The 23,827-nt window shown below is 48.6% G+C and overlaps 1 long non-coding RNA gene across 2 annotated transcripts; it reads left to right on the top strand.

The window, feature by feature from the left end:
* The first annotated feature begins 11,847 nt into the window (after positions 1 to 11,847).
* On the top strand, positions 11,848 to 17,127 carry LOC120666080. 2 transcript variants are annotated; one of them, XR_005671544.1, is made up of 5 exons: positions 11,848 to 12,440; positions 12,776 to 13,014; positions 15,607 to 15,694; positions 16,191 to 16,406; positions 16,479 to 17,127. It is a non-coding gene; the product is annotated as an uncharacterized LOC120666080 (long non-coding RNA). The 2 variants fall into 2 exon arrangements; XR_005671543.1 differs by lacking the exon at positions 15,607 to 15,694 and having other exon boundaries at positions 11,849 to 12,440.
* Positions 17,128 to 23,827: the final 6,700 nt, after the last annotated feature.

Here is a 23,827-nt window from a genome sequence, read left to right as displayed (position 1 = left end):
GACGGAGGTGTAGCTAGGGGGTATCGGTCTTCCATGAATTGTAGTAGAAGGATTCAGGGATAGGGCTGACCCGTATGCGACATGAATGGATATATTTCTTGCTCACACATGAAGCTCGCACGGTGTCGGCATGGTGACATCGTCCACTGGATACCTCTGGTCATCTACCGCTGTTGGCTCAATCTGGGGTTGCTGTTCCGCTTGTACGTCGGGCGCCGCTGTGGATGCACAGCTGCTGCGTCGCTGAGAGACCGGGCTTATCACAACATCCGGGTGCGACCCAGTAGTGCCCCTTTGGCTCAGAGCTAGCTGCACTGCCTTATTGACACTGGCGTCCATCTTGGTTGGCCGGCGTCTCCCTTTTGACTGGCTCAACGAAGTCGATGCGGAGGTCGACTAAATTACAGAAAAGATATGTTAATCGCAAAACTAATCTACTGAAGTCACCATGCATATAGTTTTAAGATTCGTACTGGAACATGCTGCTGTTGATTGGGCGGCGGTGCAAAGTCATCATCTTCTTCATCGGCATCTCCAGACATATTTAGGAACGAATCAGCTATCCGAGCATCTTCTTCAGCGATTGGCTGGGTGGTGTTGGCCCTCGTATCTTCGTTTATTGCGTCCAACATGTATTGCTTGGCGACCTCGTCATCACTGAAGGGGTCCATCCTTAACTGAAACCGTAAAAATGTGTTAGAGTATGTGTCCATCCTTAAATGAAGTAGGAGAATTCAATTCTTTGAACGAATATGCGTGTTTGAAAGTGTGTGTGTGTGTATGTTAGAGGGACAGAGAAAGAGAGAGAGAGTTAGTGAGTGTGTGTGAGTCAGTGTGTGTGGGTGTGTGTGTCTGTGTGTTTGTGTGTTAGCGGGATAGAGAAAGAGAGAGAGAGAGTTAGTGTGTGTGTGTGAGTCAGTGTGTGAGTGTGTGTGAGTGAGTGTGTGTGTCAAGGGTCGAGGGTCGATACTTTATATAAATGTGTTAGAGTGTGTTAGGGTGTGTTTGTGTGTGTTAGAGTGTGTGTGTGTGTGTGTTAGTGTGTGTGTCTTTGAGAGAGCGAGAGGGTGGGTGTGTGTGTGTGAGAGAGAGAGATTGAGTGTGAGTGTGTGTGTGTGAGAGTGTGTGTGTGTGTGTGAGACGTCGGCGCGGGCGAGGGCGGAGGAGGGGCGGGCCATCGGCGCGGGCGAGGGCGGAGGAGGAGCGAGCGCGGAGGAGGGCCACCGGAGATGGCGGCACTTCAATGCGGCGGTGCGCGGCGAAGGACGGCGACAGCAGCACGAGGATTGGGGTCGACGCAGTGGCGGTGGTGGCAACGAACAAGATTGGGGAGGACTTAGCCGAGGAAGAAGAAGGGGATGGATTATATAGGCAGGGCCTTTGGTACCGGGTGAAAACATCATCCGGTGCCAATGGCTGCCTTAGGCACCGGTTTCTGTATCACCCGGTGCCTTTATGAAGCCTTAGGCACCGGTTTCTGTTTCACCCGGTGCCTTAGGACCCCAACGGGCGGGAAATGAAATACACTTTGGCACCGGGTGAGGAAAACAAACCGGCGCCTAAGGCCTCTTTTGCTTTATCTAGACTGGTGGCCCTGTAATGTTTGAAATATCTAAATAGCGCAATGGTAACTTAACTTGTTTTGAACGCGAGCCTGGGTTCGACTCCCACCCAAAGCACCTTTTTTCTTTGACAAAAAAGCCTTTGGTACCGGTTGAAACTACCAACCGGTACCAAAGGAGTTTTGTCTTAATTGCCACATAAATGATATATTTGTCTACTAATTGCCTAATAAATCATTTAAAGACATAATAAATCATTTTAATTGCATAATAAATCAAATAATTGCATAATAAATCAATTAAATGCACAATAATTCTAATTACTACATGATAAATCATTTAGTAGCATATGTAATCATTTTGATTGCATAATAAATCATAATAAATCAAATAATTGCATAATAAATTATTTAAAAGCACAATAATTTTAATTACTACATAATAAATTATTTAGGTGCATAACTAATTATTTTAATTACATAATAAATCAAATAATTGCATAATAAATCAAATAATTGCATAATAAATCATTTAATTGCCCAATAAATCAATTCATTGCATAAGAAATCTGATAATGTTCACAGAAAATATTACAAGACATAATCATTCAACTAAGGGAATATTAACGATGGTTCGCTTTACAATCATCCCTTCATTATGATCATGACGTGCGTATGGAGCCTCCTCTTCGGCTAAAAGAATACTTGTGTCAACCTCCACTGCGAATGGAGTCATATCTTCAACCTTATTGTATTCTTCTTCATCTGTGACATCGTCGACTCCCACAATTTTCCTTTTTCCTGCCAGAACAATATGGCGCTTTGGCTCATCTCCGGCACCTACAAAACTTGATTTATTTCTGGACTTGTCCTTTCTCGGTTTGCTAGACATGTCCTGCACATAGAAAACTTGAGTGACATCTTTAGGTAGGACGAATGGTTCGTCTCGATAGCCAAGCTCTTTGAGGTCTACCGTTGTCATTCCGTACTCGTCGATATCGACACCTTTTCCTATGAGTTTAACCCATTGACAACGAAATAGAGGTATCTTCAACGGCCCATAGTCGAGTTCCCAGATCTCTTCAATGTAACCAAAATATGAGTTCGTTTGGCCACTAGAGTCGGTGGCATCTATACAGACACCACTATTTTGATTGGTGCTCTTGTTATCTTGGGCTCTTGTATAAAATGTGTAACCATTAATTTCATATCCTTGGTACATCATGATTGAATTTGCCGGACCCCTGGCCAGCCAAGCTAGCTGCTCATGAATTTGATCGTTGGCCATGACTTCCTTCTGCAACCAGGTGGCGAATGTATCGTCATGATGTTTTGTAATCCATGTCTCAGACTTCAAAGGGTATATGCTTCGCACAATTTGCATGTGCTCCTCCATGTATGGAGCCACCAAGACTGATTGTTGCAGAACTGTGAGATGTGCTTTGCTCAACGTGGCATGATCTGTGGCATTTACTGATATTCTTCCAAGTGTGCCCTTTCCAATCAGTCGCCCCTCATGACGTGATATTGGAATCTCAATTGGGCAGAGTTCTTCCACATAGTCAACACAAAACTCAATGACCTCCTATGTGACGTAACCCTTCGCAATGCTTCCTTCTGGACGAGCCCGATTACAAACGTATTTCTTTAGGACTGCAAAGTATCGTTCAAAAGGGAACATATTATGAAGGAAAATAGGACCGAGAATACCAATCTCTTTGACCAGGTGAACTAGAAGATGCATCATAATATTGAAGAATGATGGAAGAAATATCATTTCAAGACTGACTAAACTTTGGACAACATCCTCTTGTAGCCTGCTTAAACTCGATGGATCGATTGCCTTCTGAGAAATTGTGTTGAGAAAGGCGCATAGCTTTATAATTGTTGCTCGAACATTAGCTGATAGAATACCTCTAAGTGCAACTGGAATCAATTGCGTCATCAACATGTGACAGTCATGGGACTTTACATGTGCGAATTTCTTCTCTTTCAAGTTCAGTAGCCTCTTTATATTCGAAGAGTAGCCTGATGGGACCTTGATACTGTTCAAACAGTCGAACATACTTTGCTTCTCTTCCTTACTAAGGGTGTAGCACGCAGGACCTAGATAATGACGTCATTTATCCCTTTTTTCTGGATGTAGGGCGGCCCGTTGTTTCATACGTTGAAGATCTTGCCGCGCTTTCAATGTATCCTTTAGCTTACCGTAGACACCAAGGAAGCCTAGAAGGGTCACACAAAGATTTTTTGTTAGGTGCATCACATCAATTGCGTGGCGGACGTCTAAGACTTCCAAATAAGGTAACTCCCAAAAAATACTCTTCTTCTTCCACATAGGTGCACGTCCGTCATCACTCTGCACTGATCTGCTGCCGGGTCCTTTTCCGAATACTATTTTTATATCTTTGACCATTTCAAACACTATTTTCCCACAACGGTGTCTAGGCTTGGTACGATGATCTGTCTTTCCATCGTAGTGAGCATGCCTCCTCCTTAATGGGTTCTTGATCGGAAGAAATCGACGATGACCCATATACACGATCTTCCTAAAGTGCTTGAGGTACGTGCTATCGGTTTCTTCTAAACAATGGGTGCATGCCCTATAACCCTTATTGGATTGTTCGGAGAGGTTACTTAGTGTTGGCCAATCGTTGGTGGTTACGAAAAGTAATGCACGAAGGTTAAAATGATCCTCTGCGTGCGCATCCCACATACGAACACCCTCCTCTTTCCACAACAATAGAAGATCCTCAATCAGTGGTTTCAGATACACATCTATATCGTTACCAGGTTGCTTCGGGCCGGGGATAAGCACCGGCATCATAATGAATTTCCACTTCATACACAACCAGGGAGGAAGGTTGTATATACAGAGTGTCACAGGCCAGGTACTATGGCCACTGCTCTGCTCACCGAAAGGATTCATGCCATCCGTACTTAAGCCGAACCTTATATTCCTCACATCATTTGCAAATGTTGGGAATGTTCTGTCCACTTTTCTCCACTGTGACCCATCAGCGGGGTGTCTCAACATATTATCTTGCTTACGTTCTTCTTTGTGCCATCGCATCAATTTAGCATTCATTTTGTTCATGAACAAACATTTCAGACGTGGTATTAGAGGGAAATACCACATCACCTTGGCAGGCACCCTCTTCTTGACACGCATCCCTTCAACGTCGCCTGGATCATCTCGAGGGATCTTATACTGGCATGCGTTGCATACAGGGCATGAATCCAAATTTTCATACTCACCTCGATATAGGATGCAGTCATTAGGACAAGCATGTATCTTCTGTGCCTCTAATCCTAAAGGACAAACAACTTTTTTTTGCCTCGTATGTTGTCGCCGGCAAGGTGTTACCCTTAGGGAGTAAGTTTTTTATAAGTTTCAGCAACTCCTCGAATCCCTTGTTAGACAAACCATTTGATGCCTTCCATTGCAACAATTCCAATGTCGTATCCAACTTCTTTTGGTCTTGTTTGCAATCAGGGTACAACAATGTTCTGTAGTCCTCCAACATACGCTTCAGATCTCTCGATTCCTTTTCTGTTTCGCAACCTTCCTCAGCTTCGCGCAGCATCTGACCAAGATCATCTTCTACAATGTATCCTTCAGTATCTTCTTCAGGCTCACCCATTGCAGTGTCATTGAAAAAGGCATTATAATTGGCTGCAAAGTCAGGAATCCTGTCCTCTTCTTCTACATTATTATCCATCATAATTCCTCTTTCGCCATGTTTGGTCCAAACATAGTAGTTCGGCATGAAACCACTATTGAACAAGTGACTGTGGATGGTTCTTGATGATGAGTAATCCTTCTCATTCTTACAGAATTTGCATGGACAACGGACGAAACTGCCATACTTGTGTTTCTCGGCCGCTTCTATGAATTCATGCACGCCATCAATGAACTCTTTTGAACGACAGTCGGCCATTTACATCCATTGCCGACTCATCTGAGTCTACAATACATTTATATACATCATTGTAGTGTACAAATAGTTCATTCATACTATCAATTTATAACTAATATTGAATACACTATTAATAAAACCGAACTACAAAATTATAACGATGCATATGGCCTTCTGACTGCATGACTGTGTAAATACTTTGTTTCTCTATATGGAACTTTATATTTTTGTACAAGAAACGACACATGTGGCCTTCTGGCCTAGCTGAGCTGCGGATCTCGAATTGGCGCAGCATGCATCTCGAATGTGGAATCTTGTAAAGTTTTGGAATTTTGAAGGGAACTAAATAAAGCACCCTTGCATATGTAATTGATAATATTTTCATACAAAATTTGAATTCAAATATATAATTGATAATGCATATAACTATAATAAATAGATACTATTCACTTATAAAATAAATTGATAAAACATATAAATACAATAATTTGATAGTATTCACATATCAAATAAATGGATAACGCATATAACTACAATAAAATGCTACAACTAAAAATAATTATCACATATATAAACTAAATTAAATGATAACTGCTTCTAAAAACCAATTGCTAAGTTATGGAGAAAAATAACTAACTTTTTTTTTGAAAATAAACAAAAATTCGCCTCCCCTCCCCTCACTCAGCTGCCATGAACAGTGAGTTCACGGCAGCTTGGAGGGGGGAGAGGTTGGGGTATTTATAGACGTGGACAAAAGGCACCGGTTGGTACCTATGACCCGATGCTAAATGTTATTCAATAGCACCGGGTCAGGGCACAAACCGATGCCTTTGGCCCGAGCGTCAGCCCGCACCGGGTCGTGGCAGGACCTGGTGCCGTTTGCAGCACAATAGGCACCGGTTGGTCTCACCAACCGGTGGCTATACCGGCGTCTGCATTTGGCACCGGGTGGTGGTACAAACCGGTTCCTATGCTGCCGCATTGGAACCGGTTTGTACCTCCACCCGGTGCCAATTGTCCTCCACGGGGTTGGTCCAAGGCCAAAGATAACAGCTGCTGTTGCAGCCGGTACCATTGGTACCAACGGTACCGGCTGCAACAACGGTACCGACTGCAACAACAGCTGGTACCTTTGGGCTGGACATTTGTCCCGTTTTCTAGTAGTGTAAAGGAACACATATCTTGTATTACAATAGATCATACAATAGTAACATCAATAATAGGAACACTAACGAACATGTGTTATTAGGATACCTTGTACCACATTTATTAAGCTATAGTAACACAAATTGGTGTTACGAAAGCTATGTTTTCTAGTAGTGCAAGTTAAAACAGAAACTGTCATTTTTGGAAGAAGGCGAATTATGAGTGCTAATAAATGAAAGATTATGCTTTGAGTTTGCACAAACCTCTTGGTGATAGGGGATTTCACTTGGAAACTTGAGTTTTCATTCCTGCCAACATATCGAAATGATAGATCAACTTCAAGGCACAGAGGAAGCAGGCTTTGGAACAAGGATGACAAACCAGAGAGGTTAAAACCCAGGTCATTGTATGCTTGTATTGCTTTTGCATGTATTCCCGTTGATTGATGCGTGTAGACGAGGAGCCCGTGGAGAACCTGCAGGGCAAGACTTCGAGCACGAGCGCACCACCGTCCTTGCGGAGGCAAGCTGCTTCCTTGATCATATTTATTGCACCTATATTGCTTCTATCTAATTCCTGTATAGACATTCTTTTACTTTATTTTACAAACATGCACGCAAGAGTGTCTGAAACCGCTGGACATCCTGTTTAAAATATTATCAAATATTTAACGGCGCTGCTTGCGCTCGGACGTCCGATGAGAGCCGGCTCTCATCGGACGGTCTTCGCAATATCGAAACAGAGTTGCTGAACCATCAAGACAATGCGTCTGTAACACAACATCAAAGAAGCATACACTATGACTCATCAAAATCATCGGGAGGCGTGAGTAAAATTCCTGCTACAACATTGGAGCTCTGTTTCATACAACATCAATTTCAAATGTATACAACATCGAAACAAAGCTACTGCAACATTGAAAAATCACAGTTGCAGCACCACGAAATAACAACTGCAACATGCGTGGGGAGCCCTCTGCCGAATCAGAGTTCTTCCTCTTCAAATCAGGCATCCTCCATGGGAACATCAGCAATATAGTTGGCCAAACGGGCCGGGCCCAACGGGCCGGCACAGGCCCGGTCCGGTAAAGCACGGCACTGACCCGGCCCGGCCTGTTACCCCGCGGGCCCATGCCGTGCCCATGCCAGAGGCCGGGCCGTGCCTGGGCCGCGATCTCGGCCCGCGGCACTAGCACGGGCTCGGCCCGGCTAAGGGCCCAGCACCGGGAGGCACGGCCTCGGCCCGTTTGGCACGACGGCGGCCCGTCCGGCCTGGCGCCCCGCGCCCCCTCGACCATTGGATCTGCTCGTTGGGGGGCGATCTGACCGTTGGGGGGAGGGCTATATAAGGCCCGGCACCGGCCGTCCCCCCCCCCCACCCTAACCCTAATCATTTCTCTCCCTCCGCTGGCCGCCGCTCGTCTCGCTCTCGCACTCTCGCCTCTCAGTCTCTCACCCTCTCGCCTCTCATCCTCTCCTCGATCTTCCACTCCTCTCCTCTTCCCGAGCTCTGATGAGTAGCTCGGAGCCCCAGAGGGCGAAGGCCGGGGTGCGGGGCCGGCACTAGCAGATGGCACAGCCATCTAGACCCATCGTCTCGATCTCGCACAGATGATGTAGCATCCTCTTCTCGTTGTCATCCTCCTCGCCGTCGCCGCCGCCGGACTCTGGTGCTCCGTATCTCGCGTAAGTACCTCTATCCTTTCATCTCGCTCTAGCATAGACGCTCTCGGCCTCTCGATCTCTCACTCTCCTCACCTTTTTCTGTAGATGTAGACGAGATCCGTCGAGGAACCAGGGCCGGGGGGCTAGATCCGTGCTTCATCGACCTCGCGGGTGTACCTGGTGCTACGGCTACAAAGGTGAGTCTCTTACCCTAACCCTAGATGACTAGATCTATGTTCTTTCCCTAACCCAGGTCTTGATCTGTGCAGCTGTTGAGGAACCAGGTAACTGGCGAGTGACGATGGCCGGATCTGACGACGAGACGGTGGAGCTCGGTGTTACCGAGAACGAGGAGCGGCGATTGTGCGGGATGGCCGGAGATGATGACGAGGATGACTTGCGCGAGGACCGTGATGCCTTGTTCGGCCCTGGTGCTGATGATCCCATCAACGTCGACGATGATGGCCCTGCTGTACCTGCCTGCGGCGGTGCACCTCCCCCAGACAGTAACAGCGCCAAGCGCTCACGTCCCTCTACCTCCTCCTGTGTTGGGATGATTTCGAGAAGCTGTTCAAAACCACAGCTGATGGTAAGACCGTCAGGTATGGAGCTAGGTGCCTACATTGCTCTAAGATCTACTCTGTTTTTTCTAGTGGTGGCACTGGTCATCTTTCACGCCACATTGCCTCTTGTGTTAAGAGGCGTGAAAAAACTCGCATGTCTCAGTCTCAAATCTCTTTTAATCCTGATGGTAGTATGCGTACTTGGGACTACTGTCCTCTGGTTGCTCGTACTCAACTGGTTAGATTGATTGCTAGACTTGATGTTCCTATCTCTATGGGTGAATCTGAGGTTTTTGAAGAGTTTATTAAAACTGCTCACAATCCTAAATATGCTAGACTGTCTAGGCAAACCACCACTAGAGACATACAGAAGTACTTCACTGATTGCAAGGCTAAACTTGTTGAGACTTTTGGTACTTCTGTTAATTGTGTGTGTCTAACCTCTGACATTTGGTCTGGTAATGCCAAAGAGGATTACCTCAGTGTTGTTGCTCACTACATAAACTCTGACTGTCAATTAGAGAAGAGGGTTCTTGGTCTAGTTCTTATTGATGTGTCCCACAATGGACAAAATATTGCTGACCGTGTAGCATCTGTTCTTGCTGATTATGGTTTGACTGATAAAGTGTTTGCTGTTACTTTAGACAATGCATCATCTAATGCTTCAGTCATGCTAAAATTGAAACCTATCCTGTCTCACTACCTTGGTTTTGATGTTACTGATGAACCAGAGTATGCATCATGTAATGACATTGCATCATCTTCTGTTAATTCTATGTTCTTGCATCAGCGTTGTGCATGTCATATTCTCAATCTGATTGTCAAGGAGGCCTTAACTACTCTCAAGCCTTTGATAGAAACATTTAGAACTGCAATATCATTCTTAAATTCATCTAATCAAAGAATTGCTGCATATAAAAGTTACTGCATTGCAACTGGTGTTAGGCCTAGAAAGTTTCAGCTGGACATGGAGGTTAGGTGGAATTCTACCTACCTAATGCTTAAACATTTGTTTCCTCATAAGTCCCCTTTCACTACTTTCATCCAAGCTCAGTATCCTAGGTCTAAAGGTGAGCCATTTCTGTTAACTGATGAGCATTGGATGATTGCACAAAAAGTTTTATCATTTCTTGAGCTGTTTTATGATTCAACAGTTACATTGTCTGGTGTGTACTATCCTACATCTCCACTTATGATTCATTATCTTGTTAAGATTGCTTTGCATCTAAAAAATTATGCTAATGATATACACATCAGATCTGTGGTGCAACCTATGATAGACAAATATAATAAGTACTGGAGGGACATACCTTTGCTGTACTCTTTTGCATTCATCTTGGACCCTAGAGCTAAAATGAAAGGTTTTACTAGGGTGCTTAGAAGGTTAGGTGATCTACTTATTTGGTTGGCACTAGAGCTAGACTTACTGATGTGTACAATAAGTATGAAGAGAAATATGGTGCTGTTAGGTTGAGGAGGACTGACCCTCCTGTCCTGTCTGGTAAGTCAAGATCTGCTTGGGACGAAATATATGATGATGATGGTGCTGCTGGTTTGGTTTCTGGTAGCTTGCCTGGTACTCTTAACATGTCTAGAGATACATCTGCTACCTCTCTGCTGCATGCGGTAAGGTCATCAGCTTCTGCTTCCAATGCTTCTGAACTTGTGTCCTACTTGGACTGTGACACTGTCAACCACCTAACTGATGACTTCAACATCTTGAACTGGTGGCATCAGCACAAACTTACATACCTAGTACTCTCAATCATGGCTAAAGATATCTTAACTGTTCCTGTTTCTACCATATCTTCAGAATCCACTTTTAGTATGACTGGCAGGATCATCGAGGAGCGAAGAAGGAATCTGAAGCCTGAAATGGTGGAGATGCTGACCTGCATCAAGGACTGGGAGGCTGCAGAAGCAAGGCTGCAACAGAATGTGGAAGACAAGGAGCTTGAACAAGCTTTTGAAGAACTTTATCTTGATTAGTGATCATTCATGTAATGGGCTGTAATATTTAGGACTTATGGACACTCTAGAACTTTAAGTATTGGACTGTGATGTAATGAACATTATTGGAGCTTGGCTGTACTCTTTTTCCCTCTCTAGAGTTTCTCACAAGGGTGAGTTTTATCTAGAGAGGTTTTTAATGAGGCAGCCATTGCACAAGCTCCTGATAAAATTTATCTTTTGTTAGATCTTGTGCTGAGTTTTCTGAGTTAAATTATGTGCTTGTTTGAATATACTACAAATTCTGAGTTGAATGAGTATTTTTGGCACTACCGTGCTAGTGCTGGCCCGGGCACTAACGTGCCCCTTGGCACGGCACGACCCGGCTAACTAATAGTCGTGTCGTGCTAGTGGCTGACATGTGGTACGGCGGCACTAACAGGCACGGCACGGTTAATCAACAGTGCCACTTAGTGCCGGGCCGTGTCCGTGCCGTGTAGTGCCGGGCCGGCCCGTTTGGCCAACTATAATCAGCAATGTGGCTGCCGCGAGATCTGCTCTGTTGCCCGCAGGGCCTGATTCGCCGCCGCTAGCCGGGGCTAGGCGAGCGCGGCCGCCGCCGCCCACGGGGCCTGCTCCGCCGCCGGAAGCCAAGGCCAGGTGAGCGCGGCGCTCCGCCATCAGACGTGCGCGGTCGGCTGCACCAGCGGGAGACCTTGCGCTGCCACCAGAGGGCCAGCAAGCACAGCGCGGCTCCACCGCCGAGGGAGTGCGTCTGATTTTTGGGGCCCGTCCGGACGGCCGGCTGGTGCGGGGCGTTCGATGCGTCGGACGCCCGTTTCCAAGCATTACTCTCTATCTACTCCTAAAAATTGTGTAAGAGGGACGCCGGCTGGTTCAGCCAAGGCTCGACATCGAGCGTCCGATCACACGACCAGACGAACAATTGCACACGCGCCGTAGGATCATCCATTCATCCTGCCGCTCGCGAATCTCGGCCGCGAGTAAATTACGGATCAACGCTGGCCCGTAACGCTGGCCCGTCCTTCCTCTCCCATCCCCTCCGCCCCTCTCTCCTCCCCTCCCCCGTCGCGCGCTCTCTCTCTCCCTCTCCCATCTCCCCGCACCTCTCTCTCCGGCCATCCCCGCACCGGCCTCTCCAGCGGCGCGCGCGGAGGCCGACCGCGTTCTCCTCTCAACCGCAGCGCTCGGCTTGTCAGCGGTGAAGCCCCCCGCGTGGCCACGGCGGTGGGCGCGGAGGCCGGGAGCACCCCCATCACCGGGCAACCCTTGCAAACCACGGGCAGGCCTCGCGGTTGGATCCGGGAGCGCGGTCGAGGCTCGGCTCGGGGAGGCCGGATCCAAGGGCGAGGGCGCCGGGCAGCACGCAGGACGGCCCCTCCCTCCCTCCCCGGCGCTGGTGGCGGCGAGGCGCGGGTGGCCGAGTGGGCGCGGGCGGCCGGTGCGAGCGGCCTGCTCGCGGCAGCGGCAGCGGCCCGCCCCCGCTCCCTCCGGCGGCCGGGCCGCGGCGGGGCGGAGCTGAGCAGCAGCCACGACGGGGGCGGGGCAGCGGCCGCGGCGGGGATTCCGTTGCCATCGCGACCACCTGGCGTTTGCATCTACTCTGTTTCTCAAGGTACGGTGGCCCGCCCCATCCGCTTGCTTCTGCCCCTCCGCGGTCGCAGCTGGCCTGCTCCATCCGCCCACCACGGTCATCACTGTCGCCCTTCGGTTGTACGTCGCGCAGCCGTCGCCTTCTCACGCCTGCGCACGGCGCCGTCCGATTCCTGCCACCGGCGCGCCGTCCTGCCGCCGCTGCTCATGCCTGCACACCGCACACGGCGATATGATCTTGCACTTGCACCTTGTAGACTCGATCGCGGTGGTTATTAACAGCTAGCCAGCAGTAGCATCTCTATCAGAGGAAAAAGAAACAAAAGATAGTTATTAATAGAATTTTCTCGGCTGCAGCATCTTTGAGCAAATCAAAGGCTTCGTTCTCAGCTGGCCAGGGCCACACATGAGGTGGTCTCCTCTCCTCGGGTGTCTGGTACTCGATGCTGCCGCTGGTGAGCAGCTGGTGACAGGCGCCCTCGAGCAGCGCCATGATGCACATGCAGATGGTGTTCTTCTTTTTTTTTTGATAATAAGATGGTGTTCTTCTTGAAGACCCAGCATAACGCATAGTCATCCTGGTCATGGGAAGGCAGGTAAGGAGAAAATAAAATAATCATCAACACAAATTTTTTTTTTGGCAAGTTAACTTATGCCCTACACTAACACATGGTTATGCTTGTACTGCATGCAACATTTGCTAAATAATATTTGGGGTAACATTAAGCAGCATTGTCCTTTACTATGTAGATTATGTAGCATTGTATCCCATGAAGTTCAGATGGTAAAACTGTAACACCTCTTGTGTTTAAAGGATCATTAAACCGCTAAACCAGTTTAGCAAATTCAAAACGAATCAGGCGGCCTGCACTGATCACGGCGTCCGCGTGTCGAGCGTCGACGCCGGCGAGTGCGCCGTTTCCATGTGCCGGCCATCCTCGGCGTCCGCACCGATGCCGCCTTGTCGTACCTCACGACCTCATCCCTTCCCTGGCGCAAGACCAACTTCGCTTCCTCCCCCGGCCTTCTTCCTCCTCGAGCAGAGCTCGAGCGAGCTCGCGCCGCTCGCCACCGCCGGCCGAAATCCGCCGCCTCCGCTCGACCTTCTCTCAATTCCTCGCGCCCCGAGCTTCCTCACTACCCCCTCCACCTTCCCTGCCCCTCACCTGAGCTCCTCCCCGGCCGAGTTGGCCAAAAACGCTAGCCCTACCGCCGGTCGCCATTAGAGCCAACCCAAGCTCCGCCCCCCTCGAGTCGATCCGTTTCTCCGGCCACCCTCCGCTCGAATCGACCCCAAGAATGGGTTCGTGGTGATTCACTCATGCTCCCCGTCTTTTTCCCCCTCCGGTTCCGGCGCCACCGCCGCCGGGAACGCGCCGCGCCGCTGTGGCCGCCCAGGCGCCGCCGCGCGCACGCCGCGAGCCGCTCTGCGCGGGGCCCGCAAGCCGCTGCCGCGCGCCGCGAGGCCGCTGGGCTCCCCTGGCCACGGAGCTGCTCCGCCCGCCGGCGGGGCAAGCCGCGCCGCCACCGCGCTAGCCATGGCTGGCCGCGCGTGCGGGCAAAGCAGGGGAGGGCGCTGGGGCTGGGCCTCCCACTAACGGGTGGGGCCCAGTCGTCAGCCCCTTTTTTGTTTTTGTTTTGTTTTCCAAAATTGTTTATTTCAGCTGAAATTTCATAAATGCATAACAAATCACAGCAAAATGCGAAAAAAATGCAAACTAAATTTTGTTAGTTTTCTTAAATCGATATCTTCAGAGGAAAAATACTCATGCATGTTAAATGTCAGTTTTGCCACTGCAAAAATTTGTTTTGTGCTCAAGCTTAATTAATTTGTTCCTGCTGTTCTATTGCTCTAAAAATCAGGAAATTTAGGCAGTAGCTCGTGTTCGGGATGTGTAGTTTACTGTAAATTCTGTATGTTCCGACTGCAGCATTTAGTGTGTTAGTGTATGTCATAGTTAGTAAATAATTGTGGGTGAGAAATATGTTTTTGCATTAATAGGTTTTTTCTTCGCATACATGTAGAATCCGTAGCCGGAGACGTCGCCCATACTTTGATCGTGAAGTCAGGAGCTGACGGAGCCGGCCCAGGAAGAAATTCGTGAAGATCCGGCACAAGGCCGCAAAGGATACTAACCCCGCTCAGCAAAAAGGCAAGCCCCGGAGCATAACCCCTATTTTAAAATTATGAATCATTATATTTTTATTTATTGGGCATTATGTTGTCAGGAGTTGTTTGGAATCCTAGTTGCATGATCCCTAGGTTTCCTTAGTAAATCTGTTAGCATGTGTAGATCGTTAGTTCTGCCAAGCTTAATTAGGAATCAGTTGAAGACGAGTGATTTCCTGTCACCCGCGAGATATAGGATGAAGTCGAGATTCTCTGTCACTCGCAAGGTATAAAAACTTTACAGCTGAGATGAGAATGTTGGAAATGATGTAGAGAGGTACGAAAATGGAGACCGGGCGGAAATGAATATGGTTATAGATATGAAAGGAATAAAGAATAAGCTTCCGCCTGTGTCGGTTAAGGCATGTCCGTTGTTGGCACAGTTGATCGAGGTTTGAACAGTACTAACCACATGCCGAGAGTAGGAGGTAGTCGAAACCGGTAAGCTCAGTACCATATGTGCACCGGTAGGCGGACTTGATACTGTCTTCACCAGTGGAGCTAGCATACAAACTCATGGCTAACCCTTCGTGGTATCGGTGGGGCTAGCAGTCCCGGGTCGCAGGGTAGTTCGGCTATTCGGTGTGCATATGTGAAGGGTTGCCACGTAGGGTCCGACGGGGCCTATATGTGACGTGTGTGTTAGGTCCACCTTGCAAGGTTAAATCGGATCGATTCACCGTCCTCTCGGTTAAGAGACCCTTGATCTCTCTGTCGCATCGTAGTGTAATCAATGGAATATGGTTTATATATATGATGATGGTTACTTGGAATTGTGATTTAATACTCCACCATGTTTGCTCTAGTTAGTTGTGCAAACAGTAGTTGTTGTTTAATCTATATAGAAATTGAGCTAAAATCTTGAAAGTAAGGGTCCACCATTTGTAGTCTTTTCTGCAAAATAATCTCCAGAGGCAAAAAGCTTTGCATGTCTAGATAATGGGCTAAGTATACCCATAGTCGGGTAAGACTTGCTGAGTATTAGTATACTCAGGGTTTGTGGTTATATTGCTTTCAGGTAGCTGCTGCTGGTTGAAGCTAACCCGGATTCACATCTGTGGGCTAGATGTGACGTCCTCGCGTCTCCGTAGTTACCGTCTTTCTGTGTATTTGTTTTCTCTGAAAACCCTACTCAGTTTAAATTCCTTCCGCTGATGTCACCTTTTATGTAAATTCTAAATTTTCTAAGAATGTTTTGTAGTTATTTCAGTTTGTACCCTACTTTTGTAAACTACTCATGCTTGTATTCTCTGCGCTCGCCGTTATGCGAGACTACTGGTGATGTTTCGATCGGACCGTGGGTTGGAAGCAGACTGTCAAGTTATGTTTAATTAAGCTAATGCACCTGATGTGTGCAAATGATGGCCATTACGCTTAATTAGCCGGTTTAATTTGGCGATTCTATCAAAAAAACTGCATCCCATGAAGTTAACCTACTATTATACTCCTATTTCTGCATTGTTATGCTTGCTTGGACCACCATTTTTCATCACTCCAAAAAAATACATACATAATGGACCAATGCATTAACCAGAACGCATGCTTTTTTTTTTGGCTGTAACAGTCATAGTAATAGTGGAATGCTCTCTACTTGTCATGCAGTTAACATTGCACCGGATAATTTAGAGGCAGACACTTCCTCGTACCGTTGCAGATTGGTGCACTTTGTCCATGAAGTCTGATGAATGGAACTGCTCCCTCCTTTGTATTCCCAAGTGACGCCTAATTCATGTGCCTGCACTTTGTGCAGTGTTGACTGAGATTTGGCTCTAGACCAAATAGAGGCATCCCTGGCTATTGGTTTTTACTGTGACAAAGGTAAACTTTTGTTCTTCAGACGCTTGTTAGGCTATGTTTGAGTTTCTCTAATCTGATTACATGTTTATGTAGATGACTTTGATGACTTCTGTTCTCGGGCCTCTGAGTTGGTAGAGAAGGCCAGTGGAGCGCCACTTTTTACTGTTGTGCAGTCAATCGAGCCATCGAAATAGATTTATAACCAAGATGGTTGGCTGGGTTGTTCTGGCAGTAGCATGGCCAACGACGACGACCTTGATGGCTCTGGCGAAGCTGGAGAAGAGGAGTGGCAGATCCTCTAAATGGGAGGAAAACTGATGATGCTCTTGGTGATGCTCTTGTCGGAGGGCAGGGAAATAGAATGGGGGTATTGTGTCTCTTCTGCTTTGAACTTGTCTTTGGGTTTCTGGTTGTGACAGTGTGAGGGTATTCGCTCTTTAGTTATCGTATATTGATTCGGGTTTGGCTCGTCAGTTTGGCGATTCTAATCTTGGGCCAGCAAGGTCACTATGGCTTTTCTTCCGTCACTGATTTGGGGCCTTTAAGCAATAATTCATCTAAAACACAATGCATCAAGGTTGCTATAAGTGTAAATGAATTAAGCACTGTAAACAAGAATTGTTTTGCTTGCTGTAAGCCTGTGAACTTAGTGTGTATATTTTAATTTCATCGAGTGTAATAATTTGTAGATGTGCAGAATACTGTTTTGGGTTTATTTTTATTCACTCATTGCATTGGAACACTTCTTTCGAGTCTCAATTAGCCTTAAAATAGCATGTAGCTAAGATCAACGTCATATTACACATGCTATATATTACGATGAAAAACTTTTACCGCTGGAGTTGAATTTTGTAGAAGCTTTACTAAATTGAATTATTTATATACATGAATTAATATAATTTTTGTTGCCTGTAGCAACGCACGGGCACGAAGCTAGTGAATATTTAATTGTACAAGTTATCAATTAATTGCTTGCTGATTGGAAGTCGATGTCAGGCGAGGGCATGTGCGCGACGCCGGTAGGCCGTGACCACGGGTCCAGCTAGAGCCAGCGCCTGAGCCGAGCCGAGCCGATCTATTTGTCCAAGCAAAGCGGGCCGGAGGCGTGGCCCTGCGGGTATATAAAATTATAAATGCCTCCTTAGGTTTTCCTCCGTTTCCCTCGATTGCCTCCTCAGCCGCTGCGATCTCCTAGCTCCAAAACCCTAGCGCCATCATTTTCTTAAAAAAAAACTACCACCATGGGAACTGTCGCCTCGCCGCCGCCGCCTCCTCCTCCTTCCACGGATGCCGCCCGTCCCGCCGATCCACCAACCAAAGAGGAGCCGCAACGCACCGCAGCTAGCGGCGTTGCAGATGAGCCGGCGGCCTCTACAGACGGCGGTGAAGGCTCGGCTCTCAACACGAGGGAGGTGCGGTGAAGGTGCTCGTGGACGTCGTCGCCCCGGTGGCCGTGGAAGGAGGAGGGGAGGGCGAGGAGGAGCAAGGGGAGTGCTGGATTAGCCTTTTCATGAAGGACGGCGGATGCAAGGAGGAGTTTGTCCAGTGGGTGAAGTGCGTGGATAAAGCAGAGACCGCGGGCAACGTCAACGTCATGGACGCCACGACCGCGCTGCGCAAGTGCATGGACGCGCACGCCGACTACTACGAGCCCATCCTCTGTGCCGAGCGCGCCATGGCTGCGGAGCTCGAGGCTGCGCAGGCCGGCCAATCCGCCTCCGGCTTCGAAACCACCCCTTCCGTGGCGGATGCGTCAGAAGAGGAAGGTGAGAAGAAAGATGCCGCCGAGGCCGCTGGCTTGGCAGAGATGGCGAGCGGAGATCATGCGGCCCCATTGGGCGATAAGGCGGCGGCATCCTGAAATTTTATAGAGCGCACGTAATGGTAATAGCTAGCACTAGCTATTTAGTCTGCTGATGTGGAAGTGAGAGAGAAAAGCAAAGACTACTTTATACTGTTGGACTCACATGTTCCTCCCATATATTCTTGGACTACGTGAAATAGATCAGCTATTTGCTCGTCGCTAGTGACTACTCTCTCTCCTACTTTTTTATTATCACATCATAGCTAACTAAATAGCTAACTATTGTGGACGCCCTTAACGAGAAATTTGAGGTGTGAATCCCATCTCTTCTTTCGAGCATCAGTTAACCTGTGATGTGCGAGATTGGAGACTAGAGATATTAGTTCCGTGCTCTTTCACCAAGAAGATGCGATTCTTTTGGGTAAAATCAAATTATATACACGTTCCGTGGCATGAGTTAATTATAACTCTGGCGAATTATACGGATATCTCATTGAATAATCTCATTTTCCCTTGAATTAGTCTTTCAATACTTTGAAGCTGAAATGGAGCTTATGCTTAGTTAGTTGACATGTTTTAGTTGAATTCCTATTGCAGTAGCAATTTCACATGTTTTGTGGGCAGATAGAGAAATCTTTGTTTCGATTAGCTGTTTTGCTGAAAGCTCCAATTGCGACTATCCTGAGATTGGTCTGTCATATCTGGACCTAAATAACTGGTGGAATGTTGTTCTGTCTTTGTTTGTGTTATACTAAATTTGGATATGTTCAGGCCGTGCTGTTACCATGTTTCTAATTGAACACTTTGCTTTTTCATGTTTGGATTTTTGTAATGCAAACATTCTGTCATATGGATTTGGGTCAGTAAGGCTTGAACTTGGGTCAGTAAGGCTGGAGTCTAGTGCTTTAACCACTTGAACTACATGGTAGTTTGTGTACGTTTACCGAAGTATATTTACTTATACTGATTATTAAGCCATTTTTTCCCTATCAAGTCGGCACCGAGATCTAAAGCACCAAGCTCCGCGTTAAGATCTACGGTGCCGAGGTGGTGCCACATCACCTCTAGGTCGACTGCCACATTGAATCGGGTCGCAAAGATCGAAGCCATAACTTATGGCGTCGAGATGTGTTACTTTGACGCCGTGAGTTATGGCGCCAACCCCAGGGTCTAAAAACGAGTTGTTGTCTCTCAAGAGTCTAAATGTGAAATTGTTTCATCAAAAACGCAAAAAAGTAAAAAATGCGGACGAAACGGTATTGTAGAATAATAGGATTGGTGTGATTGATGATTGTATTAACCTGACCCTTTGAGCTGAATATATAGGGGACATGACTTGGAGGGCAAGGAGCCTCTCCTACAGATATGGTAGAATACAGATACAATAATAATCTACCTAATATAGACATACTCCTAATACACTCTAAATACACTCTAAGGGCCTCTTTGGCACACAGAATTGGCGCAGGAAAAACGCAGGATGGAGGAAACCGTAGGATAGGAAAGCAGCTAGTTCCTTCAGTTTCCATGAGCTCGAACCAGATTTTTCGTTTCATACTGTAACAGTGAGAGCAAATCCTTTCCTCCGTCGTTCCTCTGGAAATTTTCCCATGAACCAAAGGTCTAATGACGTCAGCCATTCCTAGGGAATGCATTCCAACGTTTCACCGCATTCCAAAGGAGCCCTAACATTCCCCGCAATCACAGCGAGAGCATTGCAGACAGTGAGACTAGAAAAACTAGAGAAAAGTCGGTAAACTAACATCCCCCGCAGTCATAACGGTCAGCGCGCCGCAGATGTTGTGACTGAAGTGGAAACCCATAAAGTTGTTCAAGCAGATGATAGCCTTTGTGCCGATGTCGAGATAGCCGAGCTAAGGACGAGTAGCCATGGTCGATAATGTCGTGCGTAGAGTAACCGTGGTCGACATCGACGTAGCTGTCGAGGTAGCAGATGTAGAGATAGCCGCACATAAAGCCGCTGACACACATGAAGCCGCTGACACACTTAGGGGGCGTTTAGTTCCCATAACTAAAAATTTTTGGGTGTCTCGTCGATGTTTGACCAGATGTCGGGAGGGCTTTTCGAACACTAATTAAAAAACTAATTTCAGAACTCACTTGGAAACCGCGAGACGAATCTTTTGAGGCCTTTGACCGCATCATTAGCACATGTGGGGTTACTGTAGCACTTATGTCTAATTATGCACTAATTAGGTTCAAAAAATTCGTCTCGTCGTGTACATGCAAACTGTGTAATTAGTTTTATTATTTAATTACATTTAGTGCTTCATACATATGTTTAAAGAGGAGGTGAAAATTTTTGGGTGAAAATTTTTGGGAACTAAACGGCCCGGCCCCTTAATGAAGCCGCTGACACATTAAGGGGCGCCGAATAGCGGTGGCGCGGAGGCTCATGATGGCAACGGGGCGGGGCCGCGGGGGAGCGGCTCCCGTTCCCGCCCCCATCCCCGAACTCTGATCCCCGCCCCGCCCCCGAAACACTAATCGGGGCGGGGAATGTGCCCCATCCCCGAATCTCGACGGGTCCCCGTGGAGATCAACCACCCAACAAGTGAATCGCAAAATAGAAGTTCAAAACAATTAAATCGGAAGTAGAGAGATACAGATTCAACCAGGAGACACATACAGCATCACAGATCGAGCCCAAATGCATAAGACCAATGCTAACGGATGGAGCACAGGCCCACAAGCTAACAGATCGAGCAAGTCAAAAGCTAACAAATTCAACAAACGGCCCTGGAAACAAGCTAGAAGAACAAGCGCAGCACTGCTCCCTACTCATGGCCAGCGTATGGGGATGCAGATCTGCAAGGCGATCTGCAGAATAGCAGCGATAGATCGCCGGCCTGCATGGAGTAGATGATGGCGTCGGCAGCTTGCCTTATTCACTCCGGCGTCCGGCCCTCGGGCCGCGTCGCGCTCGATGCGCTCGCACTCGGAGTGGCGGCGGCGGCCGCTCGCCAGCAGCTGTGGCCGTAGGAGCAAGGCAACTGAACAGGTGTGTTAGGGTTTGGAAGATTTTATTTATATACGGTAGGGTTCAGGTATGGGCTGCTGGGCCTTGCATTTGTAACAGCCAAAGATCATTTCGGGTCCCCGTGTTCCTCCGCGGGGAGAAACTCCGCCCCGTCCCCGCCCCGACACTGTTTCAGGGGCAGGCGTTTAGGTCGGGTCCACGTGGGGATCCGTCCCCGCAGGGAAAATTGCCACCCCGGGCGGAGGCGCCGTAGACGAAGACGGTGATGTGTCGTGGACGAAGGGAGCTGACGTCGTCAAACCGCCAAGGCCGAGGCGAGTACTGGGTCTGCCAGACCCAGTAGCGCATCGGGGACGAAGGCACGTGCCGGTGATGCCAATACCGAACATACAAGGGAGAGCGCACAACCAAGTAGCAGAAAGTAGGGGACCAGTAGAGGAGGTCTCAACGATAGTTGCGGCGCAGAACGGCGAGGGAGAAGAAGCCGAAGCAGCCCGCAGTTGTCAGAGTAGACGAAGTAGGCGAAGTAGAGTCGATGGTGGTGGCGACGAGGTCGTACTAGACAAAGCGTAGAGATAGAGCAGCCGAGCACTAGCCCAAAGGCCAGCTAGCTTGGCGTAGTGGTCGCGGCGGTGGTTGTAGAAGTCGGCAAAGAACTCGAACAGCTTGAAGAAGACCATGCGCACAAGGCGCAGCGATGCGTAGTCAGCGACGAGGTCGTGGACGTGGTCGGCGGCGGTGAGGATGCAACGACGAAGAAGACCACGGGTGGCGGCACTGCTGCCCGAATAGGCTACGCAGCGGCAACCCTCCATACTCGTTGAAGGGGCGCGCTCGACGAGGACGAACATCACAGGAGCCGGGTGGATCACGCACGTTGGCTGATCAGACCGAGTAGCGTGAGGCGAGACGACGATGGACGAAGTCGGCGAAGGCGTCCCGATCGGTGGAGGCGACGACGAGCCGGCGAAGAACGACGTGTGGACGAAGTGGAAAGTTGGGCGGTGTATACGAGCATCCCCTAGGGCACCATCCATGTTGCCATGCCGCACAGCCATGGACGAAGAAGAGACCGGTGAAGTCGACACCGACGTCGAAGTAAAGGCGCGAGGTCGACAGGCGTTGGGCGACGCAATGCCGATCTTTGATCGGGTAAACCAAAAAAAAAGATACAGCAGCAGCAGCAAGAAACCATATAGAATCTCGGGGTGCACGTAGCCGGCAGGGTACCCTCACCCTTATTCTGTTTGCTTTCTTCTCCTCACGCGCGAGAGAGAAATAAACAGAGGGAGGGGGGCGCGAGCGCATGCAGAGGTCACGGGCGAGGTCCAGCCACGGAGGCCGAGGTGCCAGGGCGGGAGGATCCCGTCCGGACGGCGGTCCCCTACCACGAGCGGCGGATCCCGCCGAGAGTGGCCGCAGACACCGAGACGGGTAGCTCCCTGCCAGTAGCAACGGCGGATCCCGCTGGGCGGGGGACGAGGGGCCGAGATGTCGCGGCCGGCGGTGGAGGGCGCCGCCAGGGAAGGAGGGCTGCCGGCACAGGAGCTCGACGAGGCCACGCGGCGGAGGCCGACCGCGGCGGTGCCCGACGGAGCTCCAGGCGGCGATTCACGATGGGGCGGCCCATCTCCAAGAGGTGTCGCCGCCGGCACAGGAAAGAAGGCGAAGGGCGGAGGCGTCGCCATGGAGTCCGCCAGCGATGGAGGAAAGTACCCTGCAGAAGCGCCTCTGCTGCCACCACGGCAGCAGGGAGGTTGTGGGTACCGAGCGGAGGCCGCGACTGCCACCACGGCAGTGCGGGTAGGGGCGCCGGCGACGGGCTTTACAACGAGGTGACGAGGTAGTCCTCAATCAGCTGCTTGACGACGACGACAGCGGCAGATTAGATCGATCTGCCGTGACACCTAGAGGAACGACAGATCAGTTGATCTGCCGAGAAGGGGTGGAGGGTGCGCCCCTCGGCAGAGATCAACATCCTGCCGGGGGGGCTAGGGGACCATCACGAGGGCGCGGTGGAAGCGAGCGGCAGCGGAAAAGTTAGGGTTTGTGGACTAGGATTCGAAACCTAAACTCGTGATACCATGTAGAATAATAGGATTGGTGTGATTGATGATTGTATTAGTCTGACCCTTGGGGCTGAATATATAGGGGTACATGACTTGGAGGGCAAGGAGCCTTTCCTACAGATCTGGTAGGATACGGATACAATCCTAATCTATCTAATATAGAGATATCCCTAATATACTCTAACAGATATGAGCTGAAGCCGGAAGATCCATACAGGGCAAATTCCTTCAATCATCCTAGAAAAAGTAGCGATCCCCTCTATGGCCCTGAAAAAAATCAAAATCCCTCATTTGACAACAAATTTTTCTTCCATCCCCTCTACGGCCCTCTTTTTGTTTCGTCCGTCGCCGTGAGAGTTTTTGGATGGGCGTGGAGCTAGGTGTTCACTCGCAGTGGTGTTCCTCTAAAATCATCTTCTATAAGGAATATTCTTATCTGGTCAGCGAGATTCTTTACTCTATAGTCAGTTTCGCTGCACCCATCATCATCTATATCAGATCCTTTTACCAACTACTAACCTATAGAACCCAAATTTTTTTATCCATAAAAAATCACCTTTCTCTCTCC

The sequence above is a fragment of the Panicum virgatum genome, chromosome 3N (assembly GCF_016808335.1).
Source record: "Panicum virgatum strain AP13 chromosome 3N, P.virgatum_v5, whole genome shotgun sequence".
In the NCBI taxonomy this organism is placed as follows: Eukaryota; Viridiplantae; Streptophyta; class Magnoliopsida; order Poales; family Poaceae; genus Panicum; species Panicum virgatum.
The sequence above is the reverse complement of the archived record's forward strand: the minus strand, read 5'-3'. Positions and strand labels throughout refer to the sequence as shown.